We start from the raw sequence: 12,517 nt of genomic DNA, 5'->3' as shown, positions 1-12,517 counted from the left end.
TTGACATCTGCCATGTAAAGGGAGAACTCAACATCACAGCAGTTGTTTACGTCACCAACCACAGGTGTGTGTGTGTGTGTGTGTGTGTGTGTGTGTGTGTGTGTGTGTGTGTGTGTGTGTGTGTGTGTGTGTGTGTGTGTGTGTGTGTGTGTGTGTGTACTAGTATGTGTGTGTCTGTGTGTGTATGTGAGAGAGAACTGCCTTTGGCTGAATGTATGTAAGAGTGAGCTATATATGGTTAATATATGTGTAATGATATGTCTATGATATGTCTTGTATATTCTGTATTTATGCATGTATGCTACTGGACACCTTAATTTCCCCTCGGGATTAATGATAATGATACTCTATTTCTACTCTACTCTACATACTTATTCATGCCTTTGTCACCAGTAGGATAGACTACTGCAATGCTCTCTTCTCTGGTCTCCCAAAAAAATTAATTGACAAATTGCAACTCATTCAAAATTCTGCGGCAAGAATCCTAACAAGAACCAGAATGAGAGAGCACATCTCTCCTGTCTTGGCAGACCTGCACTGGTTACCTGTCTCATACAGAATCGACTTTAAGATTCTGCTCACAGTATTTAAAGCATTAAATGGACTTGCCCCTAGCTATATCTCAGACATGCTCTCTTTTTATGCCCCTGCTCGAGCTCTCAGGTCCACTGATGCCAAGCTGCTAAGGACCCCCACCCCCCCGCAGAAGAAGATCGGCGACGCCGCGTTTGCCTGCTATGCGCCCAAGAGATGGAACGCCCTCCCCATCGAGATCCGATCAGCCACCTCCGTCGACTCCTTTAAGAAGCAGGGGCTCCCCTAGGTGGCCGCTGGTCTCTGCCTGAGGTTTCTTCCTGACTATAGGGGGTCTTTTTTTCTCAGACTTCACTGAGCTTTTTTTTCCCCCTTACAAACTATGAATCAAGCGAAAGGGAGTTTTTCCTCACCCCTGATGCCACCAGGGGCCGCACCTGAGCGCCCAATCTCTGTGTGACTATCTATGACTCATGATAGGCCCAGCCACTATGGACCTTACACATCTAAGAATCCTGGTCCTATCCTACGTTGACCTTATGACTCTACATTCTCTGTCTATCTCTTCTTCCTCTGCCTTCCTGCTTTTTCTGCCTCTCCTCTATACCTCTCCTTTTAAATCTATCTCTAAAATGTTTTTTTTTTCCATTTGTTAAGCACTTTGAGTTACATGCCTTGTATGACACAGTGCTATACAAATACAATTATTATTAAATTATTATTACATGACAAAACATGAAGGGCAGATGAACAGATGAACCTGAAGAATAAACATGGTGGACCGAAACATCACAAAAATAGAAGTGGATCAAATGGTATGGTGTATGACTCATCTTTGCCTTACATTTGTCCACGGACCCGGCTCATAGAAATTGGATGTGCGTGACATCTGAAACTGGACATCTGGGCTCCATGAAAAAACCTTGTCATTTTAAAAAGTACAACAAAATTGAGCAGTCCTTGTCCAGTGAAGCGATAAATAATTAAAATAAAAGATAAAAAGGTATTCAAGAAGAAGAGTACTCAAAACCACACTCACACATGCATGCACATACGTGCGCACACACACACGCACACACGCGCGCGCACACACACACACACACTACTCAAGACAGAGTATATACTACTCAAACCACACACACCCTCCCCAAACAACCATACACGTCCACAATCATGCTATAGATTAACAGCTTACTACAGCTTCTGACAGATGTTGTTTTTCCTGAGTACTCTGAGAAAGTAACGTCTCTGTTGCGCCTTCTTTACTAGCCCAGTGGTGTTGACGCCCCAGGTCACGCCCTCCTTGATGTTTACTCCCAGAAAAGCAAAGTTGGTCATCCTGGTGAAGGTCTGACTGACCGAAACGTCAGCTTTCACATTAAAACCTTGACCGTAATTGTAGCAGTGTTGCGCTTCATCTATAATTTTCAAGTGATTTCCATTGAGATAGCTGCACCTGCAAACAAAGATTTAAGGTGTTTGCAGGCCACCTCCTCCATTTGACTCCCAGACAGCAGAAACCAGACACCTTCTTATCTCTACACAGACCCCCCTCCATCTCCAGTAGCTGGATGGCTGTCCTTGTCCTCCAGAAATATATGACCAGTTCCTTGGTCTGGGCTGTGTTTAGGAGCAGGTTGTTGGCTCTACATCTGGGGTTTCCAAACTTTACCATGACAAGGCCCCCCATATACTGGTAGATTCCAGCCAAGGACCCCCGTACATGGATTGTGCCATACTATTTTTTCCTGTTCACCCCCTTTCACAACCATCGTCTTTTGTGTGTCAGTGTCCCATTAGAATATATATTTTGAAATAATAGTACTAATGTTCAGAGATGGCAATAGATTATTATAATGTGTTTTTATCTAATGGGGAAATTATTTCATTATTTTTGTTTTTGTTTATTTTGATGTAAATTAATTATTCAATTACTTATTTTGTTTTGCTATACTTTTCCGCTAACTTTCCGTGGACCCCATAGCACATTCTCTCGCCCTAACATCTTTCTACTAATACTATATTTTTCATGGATTTGCCAATATTTTACATACATACATACATATTCATATTTTTCATGTCACTGTTGTTTACATTATTTTCCGCTGAAATTCAGTTTGATACAAATGATGCGTTTTTCGAATATTATCAGACTTGCCTGGGTGCCTTGGGTTCTTCTGAATTGGTGCACGTCTTGCGTGTCATCCTCCCAAAATCCAAAGTTTTGAAGATGAAGACTTATTCTAGACAGGGAAAACACAATACTTTCATTCAAACACAGATCGAAGAATACAGCAACGCTGACTAAATTAAGAATAGTGATCTTGAGGTTATCAAAGGTCATGCGGTTTTTGAAATGGAAAAACACATATTCAGCATCAGAATGTTTAGCAAACAAGGCCTGGGGCCTCTTGTTAGCTGAACTCACGCAACATGATCTCCAAAAATTCCGTGCTCCTGGACACGGATGTTAAGGACACGAAATCCGTGTCCAGGAGCACGGATTTTGCCAATATTCCGTGCTCCTGGACACGGAATTGTTTTCCGTGCTCCTGGACACAGAATTGTTTTCTGTGATGGACACACAGAAGTGCTCTCTCTATACTCCCACAGCTCTATGTTTCCACAGTCTTTGACCTCAGTCAAATATTTTTTCTCTAAAAAAACATTTCTTACTGACAGGTTAGGGTTAGGGATTGTTTTGGTCTGGGCACAGCTAGTATTCTTTCATTCATTATATGAATTTGATAGCCTATCAACCAACTGGAAAAGGTATTTCTGAAAAATATGTCTTTAATGACAGGTTAAGGTTAGGGAATGTTTTGGTATAGCATTATTTTGCTTAGGATTAGCATTTGGTATGTATTTTCTAATGGTAGAATTAACACAGTGCTGTGGGAATATAGAAAGCAGTTCCGTGTGCCCATCACGGAAAACAATTCCGTGTCCACAGCATTTTGGCAAAATCCGTGCTCCTGGACACGGATTTTGTGTCCTTAACATCCGTGTCTAGGAGCACAGAATTTTTGGAGATCAGGCTGACTCACCCAACTTGCACTGCATTGGTTACAGTAGGCCTAGGCCTATATAGAGAAACTGGGTTCAGCTGGAGCACAATCCCAGAGCAGATGACGTTAGATGCCAGTTACAGCATGTGTCACACTTGAAAGAAGCCTGTCTTTTCAATAGTCTGAATTTAGGTACCAGTCTGGAGTGCCATTTTTACCAAAGATGCAGCCATCTTTGATCTACAGGCAGGCCTATAGGCCTAACAAGTTGAAGCTATGTTGGGTTCATGTAAAACTGAACAAGCTGATCCTAATAGCCACAGCCCTTTAGCCAGGTTGATGAGCAAATTGTTAAGTGCACAGACATAAGCAAGGCAAGGCAAGTTTATTTGTATACCGCATTTCATATGAGAGCACTATCTGGCAGGGATTTGTTCGCCCCTCAGCAAATAACATTCGTTAGTCATACAAGTTTATCAATAAATTGGAGAGAGTTCGATGTGTTTGGGAAATTATATTAATCCAATTATTATCTTAGACAAACTTACCTAGCAGTCATGTCGAACCAGAGAAGTGATTTGAACCTTTCAAACCCTAAATTGCACACTGTCTCATTTTAGGAGTGAATCTAGTACAGTATAACATAATCGCATGAGCAAAACGCGCAAAATGTTGCTCAAGCGTAAAATGATGCTGACATTGTACCCTTGCGTTTCCACTGTGCTCACCATGGCTGATAATTTACATTGGAAATAGCCCAAATGTCTTTTCCTATCAATACCAGATACCACTACTAGTTTAGAAAAACAGAAGATTACACAGAACGCCGCTTGAAATAGCCTCAGTCCAACTTTGATTTGAAAATGGGCTTTTTGCTTATAATCTTTGCGTAATAAGCTGACTGCAAGAATACCGACGCTGTAGCATGCCCAATGTGGCTTGGAATACTCTTTATTAACAGCAGGTGGCGCTGCAGCACAGAGTTTAGGTTTGGAATTGCCTTGTGTTGAAAATCACCTTTTGCTCCATACTTGGATGATACAGTTCAGTCAAGATAGCCTACATAGGCTACTAAATCCTTGCTAAGAAAATGTCGGGAAATGCTATCAAGCAAGTATAACACATTACAAAAAAGCAAGATGTTACTTAACGGAAGCAATTCAGGCCTATTGTCTAATGGCACACCAAAGGTTCAAAAGCAAAAGTGGAACTCTCTTCATTTTTCTTTCTCTTTTCATTGAGGTCTACCAGGCTGGAGCAGTAGTCCATGTGCAAGTGTGGACATGCTTTCTAAACTCATCTTTCAATGGAGAGTTTTTTTTTCACTGAATGCTATTATCTGTCTGAACTGGTAGCCTGCAGCAGTGACAATGTGACTGACCATAACAATAAACCATGGCCTTGCCTCACCATGTTTGACAAGGCTGCATGGAAGAGGCTGAATGGGCTGCATTTCTGATCTGCAGGGCATTCTTTTATGCAGCAGATGAACACAACAAGGCCCTACAGGTTCCATGGTAGAGCTATTTTCTTAATCTCATAGGATTTGACTCACATTTGTCCCATTGATAAAGCCATAGGCTACCAATGGTAAAAGGGGGGCAGGGAGTCTTCTAGCTAGTTCACGCCCTGAGGGTTGGTGTCTTTCACACTCACTCACTTCTCTGTCTCTGGTCGGTCTTTTAAAAGGCTACTTTCACTGTTTGAAGACAAATGACTTTGAACAAGAACCCCAGAAACATTTAATTAATGCTATTTATTACTTAAAGACTAACTATGTTGATGTGGAATGTTGTATTCCTTAAAACATTTGTCCTGCTAACTGTCTTAGACCTCATTTGGAAGGTTTCACGCTAGAAGAATACATTCAAACGTATGTTTTTAGAATTTATATATTGAGGGGAAGGGGGGAGGGGTAAAGAGAGAGATAAAGAGAGAGATAGAGAGAGGGTGGGTGGGTGGTCTGGTCTGAGACCTCTAAGCAAGTGTTGTACATAGTGTAGGATACGGTGACGACAAAATTTGAGCTGTCGTCAAGTTTGTGGGACCCGAATGTGGAAATGCTCCGAGTTGGCTAGCTGGCTGGCTGGTTGGGTCATGACCTTTAAGGGTCACTTGGTCATGTGCATGCCTTTTCCCACAGGACCACCACCACAGACACCACTGCCACAGACACCGTCCACCCCCACCCACCCACCCACCCACCCATCCATCCATCCACCCACTCATCCATCCATCCACCAAGGCCCCCGAGTCAGACAACTGCTCTTGCTGCTCCAGCTCTTTCAAGCTGCTCTCAGCTGTGGCCGCCAGCACATTCTTCCCTCACACCTGACTAGCACACCTCCAGCCTGCATTCCACACAGAGACACATTCCATTCCTGGCCGATATTCCAGGATCCAAGCGCCGATTCCTGGCGGCGAGCGAGCTCTCTGCTATCCTGTTACAGTTGCTGAGAGTTTATACGAGGATAAGGAAGGGAGATAAATGGATAAAACGTATGCAACACCCACCCAATATTACATCACGGGTAAGATTAGTGTAAGGTCCACATGAATTAGATGTGAATATTAATTAATCAAAAAAATTGTAACCTTGAGTGTCTGTCAGGAAGACTGTAACGATTCAATACAGTAGCTGGGCGGTGGTAGCTCAGTTGGTAGAGGAGCCGTTCGGCAACCCAAAGGTTGCAGATTTGAGCCCCGCTCGGCCTGACTACATCGTTGTGTTCCTGAGCAAGATACTTCACCCCAAGTTGCTCCTGGTGGCAGGGTGGTACCCTGCATGGCAGCCACGGCCACCGGTGTGTGAATGTGAGTGTGAATGGGTGAATGTGAGGCATACAATGTAAAGCGCGTTGAGTGCTCGAAGGAGTGGAAAAGCGCTATATAAATGCAGTCCATTTACCATTCAAACTTGCCGACTCGCATACAGTGATCCTTCACTGGTGTAGTAATCTGCTGTTCTGCCTCAGAAATAGGAAACAATCCACAGATGGTGATGGCAGGTTATATTCCTTCTCTATGTGACATTGACAGTTCAATACTAGTTTTCATGGGAAAAACATTTATAAGCCTTGTTGTTTTAGTCCAATAGCACTTAAGACGAAGATGAGCTAAGAAGGACACTGTGACCGAAAAGTTAATTGGATGGTGAAATGTCACGGGACGTTTCCTGTATTTTATGCCGACCACACTGACAGATCATAACACGCATATGAAAGCACATGGGGAGTCTGTTAAGAGTATTGACTTCCATAATGTAGACATCTAAAGGAGAGGAGATGTCAGTGGAGCACAGCTGATCTCTCTCCAGAGGATGTGAGCAGAGCCGGCGCTAGGAATAGGCAGATAAGGCGGTCGCCTAGGGCACAAAGTGTCTTAGGGGCGCCAAATGTCTTATGTTAGGGGTGTCGGTCCCACAAAATTAAAATATGATGCGAAATAAAGCATCAAACATTACATTGACAGTAATTATTAATTCACTCATTACATGTACTAGAGCTGTGCTCATTCAATCAGATGTATGACACTGTTTACAGATGCCGATTTCTAATTCCCCAAAAAGGAAAGGGGTGCGTGCCTGGGGCACCAAATTGACTAGAACCGGCCCTGGATGTGAGTGAGGGCCCTCTCTGCTTCTCTTGAGTGAAATGATTTGAGTCCATAATGGAAGTCTATGACTGACTATGTCCTTCATCACGTGCATTGCATTGTGAACACGACAGCTGGGATTCTCAGTTGAGTGGCCATTGATCTGTAAAACAGACACAAACACACTTTTCTTGGACAATGTGTGTGTGTGTGTGTGTGTGTGTGTGTGTGTGTGTGTGTGTGTGTGTGTGTGTGTGTGTGTGTGTGTGTGTGTGTGTGTGTGTGTGTGTGTGTGTGTGTGTGTGTGTGTGTGTGTGTGTGTGTGTGTGTGTGTGTCTGCATGTGTGTGTGTGTGCTTGTGAGCAGTGGTGTAGTCTACTTTTTCATGGTGGGTATACTGTATATTTGAGCATTTTTTGAAGTGGGTATACTGTATATATTTGTGCTATTCAAAACAATGGATCAATCAATTTTAAGTGGGTATACTGAAATCCCTGAAATTTAGAAGTGGGTATACTCCGTATACCCGCATTCTACGTAGACTACACCACTGCTTGTGATTGTATGTCTGTGCTGTGTGTGTGTAGCTTGCGTATGTTTATTATTTTTGCGCATAGATGTGGAAGCGAGTTGATGTGGCTGTGTGTGTGTGTGTGTGTGTGTGTATGTGTGTGTGTGTGTGTGTGTGTGTGTGTGTGCGTGTGTGTGTGTGTGTGTGTGTGTGTGTGTGTGTGTGTGTGTGTGTGTGTGTGTGTGTGTGAGTGTTTGCATGTCTGTCTGCATGTGTGTGTGTCTGTGTGTGTCTGTGCATATTTTTTGTGTATGTTTATTATTTTTGTGCATAGGTGTGGAAGCGAGTTGATGTGGCTTTGTGTGTGTGTGTGTGTGTGTGTGTGTGTGTGTGTGTGTGTGTGTGTGTGTGTGTGTGTGTGTGTGTGTGTGTGTGTGTGTGTGTGTGTGTGTGTGTGTGTGTGTGTGTGTGTGTGCCAATGGAGTCAGACAGGAGTGATTCCGGCTGCTTCATGGCTGCTTAACCTCTGCGTGTCTTGTGCTGAGTGATGCGGGACCAATGGGTCAGGCGGCCTTATCTCTACGACAACAAAGTAGCGTGAGGTGCAGGGAATTCTTTCTTTCTTTTTTATCATTCTGTAATCAGGCTTTCATTCTTTTTCTCTTTCCTTTCTTTCTTCCTTTCATTCGATGTCTTTCCTCACTCTTATTCTGTCCCTTCCTTTCTTTCTGTCTTTCTGTCTGTCTGTCTTTCTTTCTTTCTTTCTTTCTTTCTTTCTTTCTTTCTTTCTTTCTTTCTTTCTTTCTTTCTTTCTTTCTTTCTTTCTTTCTTTCTTTCTTTCTTTCTTAATTTTTTCCTTCTTTCTTTCTTTCTTTCTTTCTTTCTTTTTTTCTTTCTTTCTTTCTTTCCTCGCCTCATGTCGTCACACTCAACCCGAACCAACTGCTGCCTTGTATTTCATTATCCGAGCAAAGCCTAGACACCGTGCTGTGCTGTGCAGACAACTGTCACGCTCGAGATGCCTCCTCCAGACATGTGCTGCTTACCAGATTTCAAGCAGGTGAACTTTCTCCCCGGGAACGGCCTCTCATGTTAACACTTTGTGAGTGTGATGTTACAAAGCACTGAATTCAAACAGCATCTGTGTTCCAGCCCCCCCCAAAAAAGAGAGCAATACAGTAGTTTAGTAGTGCGGCCCTTTAAGAGAGAGCATCTGAGGAATGTTTGCATACGTGACTGTAGTCGCAACAGTGTGACATTGCGGCTTTGATTTATCCTGACTTTTGTGTACTGCACACGCCCAGTTTACTGTAGAGCAGCTGAGGTGCAGATTAGCCCACATGTTCTGGGCAAGTTCAAACATGCGGCGAGGCCCCGTTTTTTTCTTTTGGTGGCCGGCCCTGATTTGTTTACCAAACTCTTAAGTTTAACAAAGAATAAAACACACGCATCCGTCTCAAAAATACTGGGTGCAGGACTTGCAAAGTCACGTGAAAGCTAAAAATAACGTCCGCGACACCAATCTCCCGTTTCTCTTAAACATTAATATGTCACTTTATGAAAGTAAGAGGAATGGGAGCTTGGTGCCACAGACTTTGTTTACTCTCTCGAGTTAAAAAAAAAACAAAAAACCTTTTTCCTTGGAACCCTCAGGCTTGCCTGCTGTCCTGATGTTTCATTTCAAGGGAAAGGCCCAGCCTACAGCACAGTGCTACCACTGCCTCCGCAACCGCCTCCCTAATTGGAACCAGCTTCAGAGGTGAGGTGAGGCGCGTGGGAGTCTTGGTGTACGTGGGAAAAAGTGCAATCAAACAAACATAATCGTGTTTGTAAATGAAACTCAAATCTCTAAAGTGCTGATTACGGACCCGGTTTTTTGTTGTGTGTCGGTCATTTTCAGGGCCGTTTCAAGGTATTTGGGGGCCCTTGGCAAATATGGACTTGGAGCAGTGTTGCCAGATTGGGCTGTTTCCCGCCCAATTGGGCTGCTTAGGATGGCTGTGTGCGGGTAAAAATGGCATTTTGCAGAAAACCCGCCCAATTTCTGCCATAGAAATCAATAGAATTGGGTGGGATTTTGTGCTTCTAGGCGGGTTTTGAGCATTTTTTGGGCTGGAAATCTTCAGCCTCATCTGGCAACCCTGACTTGGAGCCCCTTTTCTACTCTTCAAACTATTGGGAAGTGGCCTCAATCAACAGATATTGCGATCGCAGAATCAATGCATTTTTCAGTCATTGATTTTAGGGAGCTTTTACGAAACTTTACGACAAGTTGTCACTGCTGTCATTTGAATCCAAGTACGGGACAATAAGACAGGGAGTAGTCTTAACCAGTCATTAGCAAGATGGGAGGTGGGGTGTGTGTGTGTGTGTGTGTGTGTGTGTGTGTGTGTGTGTGTGTGTGTGTGTGTGTGTGTGTGTGTGTGTGTGTGTGTGTGTGTGTGTGTGTGTGTGTGTGTGTGTGTGTGTGTGTGTGTGCCCTGTGTGTGTGCCCCGTGTGTGCCCCTAGGCAATTGCCTAGTTTGCTTGCCTGGTTGTGGCAGGCCCTGGTCACCGTGGACTCTCCAGCTCCAGTTCTTGTGCAGGGCCAAGTAAAGCACAAGAATGAAAGACAAGCTCCCTTATCGCCCTGCATTTCTTTGAAAGCGGCTGCCAACTTCCAGGCAGAGAGACTGTCTGGCCTCCAGACATAATTTGATTTGGCATTTTTATATTGAAGAATCGGTCAATGTCACGAGCTGTGCGTATACAATAACAGACGCACCACCAAATAAATGGGGCGCTCACTGGCTGGACCGGATTGTTATTTTTAAGTTCAAAACACAGACTGATCTAGATTTAGAACGAAAACAAACAAACAACAAACTCCCACATCATGGTTCTTTTCCATTCCTTCCCCCAATACACTTAAGAATGTGACTTCATAACATTCTGTAAATAAAAAATGTCATTGAAGGAGGTTGCTGTGGTGTTTTGCGTAAAGCACCCATATACATGGGGTCCCGGGTTGAACTCTGGCCTGGGTCATTTCCCAAACCCTCTCTCTCTCCCAGTACTTTCCAGTCCCATCTTCACTATCCTGTCATAATAAAAGCAGTAAAGTGCTCAAGAAATGTTGGTAAAAACCTTAAAAATGTTAATAAATTGTTCAGTAGAAACATGAGAGACATGTTTCTAAACTTTAAGCAGTAGCCTAACTCCAGCATACTAGCCTACATTTTTTTAAAAGAGGAGATACACATATGGTTGCATCATGTCATCCTGCTGGAAGGAGCTGGTTAAAGAGAACTGTGGTTTGGAAATACATGAATCTCCATACAGGGATGGATTATGACTCCCTGGGCCCCTGGGCAACAGAAAGCAAGGAAGGCCCCCCTCCATGGGTGTTGCTAGTTTCTGAAAAGATTCAGGGTTTTAGGTCAGAAATTGGAGACCCTATGTAGTTGGGGGTTCGGGGGTTTGTCCCTCGACAAAATGTGAACAGTTGTTACTGTGAAAGTGCAACACTTAAAGGGACACTGTGCAGGAAATGGTCAAAAACGGTACTGCAACTATGCTGCTCATTGAAACTGGGCTGCCTATTGCCAAATTTGATCTTAACATGAAAGTTTACTAAGTAATAAACAAATATTTTCTAGTATGGTCCAAGTACAGTCATTTTTGCAGACCATGGAGAAGATCCCCTTTTCATGTACGAAAAGTTAAATTTTTCCAGTCATAATGAAAACGTAGAATTTGATGGTGGTGATATGTATTCATGACAAAGGTAACATTAGTGAATGAGCAGCATGAATTCTGGAATTATTCATGAAATAAACAACTAAAGATCTCACACAGTGTCCCTTTACTGCAACATGAGAATGGAAATATAGAGGCTTGGGCTTCAGGGCCCCCTTGGCTCTTGGGCCCCTGGGCCTGGGCCCAGTAGGTCCGTGCAGTAATCCATTCTTGGCCCCATGCATGCACGTCCCAAGAGGAGGTACATGCAAGTCATCCACCACCAGCTCAGGCCCAGCCGCGGCTACCCAGAGAGATGACCTAAAACCATTGACGTTTATACGAGTGAGTTTGTCTTTTCCCGGCCGGAGAGCCGGGCCTGTTCTTGGAAGAGATGTCAGACATTCAGCTGTGTAACATTGGCGGATGGGGGTGGTGCGCGCCCGTGTCTGTGTGTGTGTGTGTGTGTGTGTGTGTGTGTGTGTGTGTGTGTGTGTGTGTGTGTGTGTGTGTGTGTGTGTGTGTGTGTGTGTGTGTGTGTGTGTGTGTGTGTGCATCGCATGTGGATTTTCAGTGTGTGTGTATGTGTGTGTCTGTGTGCATCGCATGTGGATTTTCAGTGTGTGTGTGTGTGTGTGTGTGTGTGTGTGTGTGTGTGTGTGTGTGTGTGTGTGTGTGTGTGTGTGTGTGTGTGTGCATCGCATGTGGATTTTCAGTGTGTGTGTGTGTGTGTGCGTGCATGTGTGTGTGTGTGACAAGGCTGGTGGTGGGTTTAGATTTATGGGTGACCAGAGGTTTGAGGATGTGCGCGCGGGGCTCAATGTCTTCATTGTGCAGTTAAACATGTGCTGAGTGATGTGGGCTGCGGGCAGATTTGTGGGCCGTTTCATCAAATCCCCGCGGCAACGACCAGGAGCACGCAAGAGACCAGGGCCCCTGGCACAGTAGGAGATATATAGTACAGTACACACACACACACACACACACACACACACACACACACACACACACACACACACACACACACACACACACACACACACACACACACACACACACACACGGCCCCTGCGCACAGTAGGAAATACATGTACACCGGAATTCATGAGTGCACACACACACACACACACACATGCATGCACGCACACACACA

Source organism: Engraulis encrasicolus, chromosome 2 (assembly GCF_034702125.1).
Source record: "Engraulis encrasicolus isolate BLACKSEA-1 chromosome 2, IST_EnEncr_1.0, whole genome shotgun sequence".
NCBI lineage: Eukaryota > Metazoa > Chordata > Actinopteri > Clupeiformes > Engraulidae > Engraulis > Engraulis encrasicolus.
The sequence above is the reverse complement of the archived record's forward strand: the minus strand, read 5'-3'. Positions refer to the sequence as shown.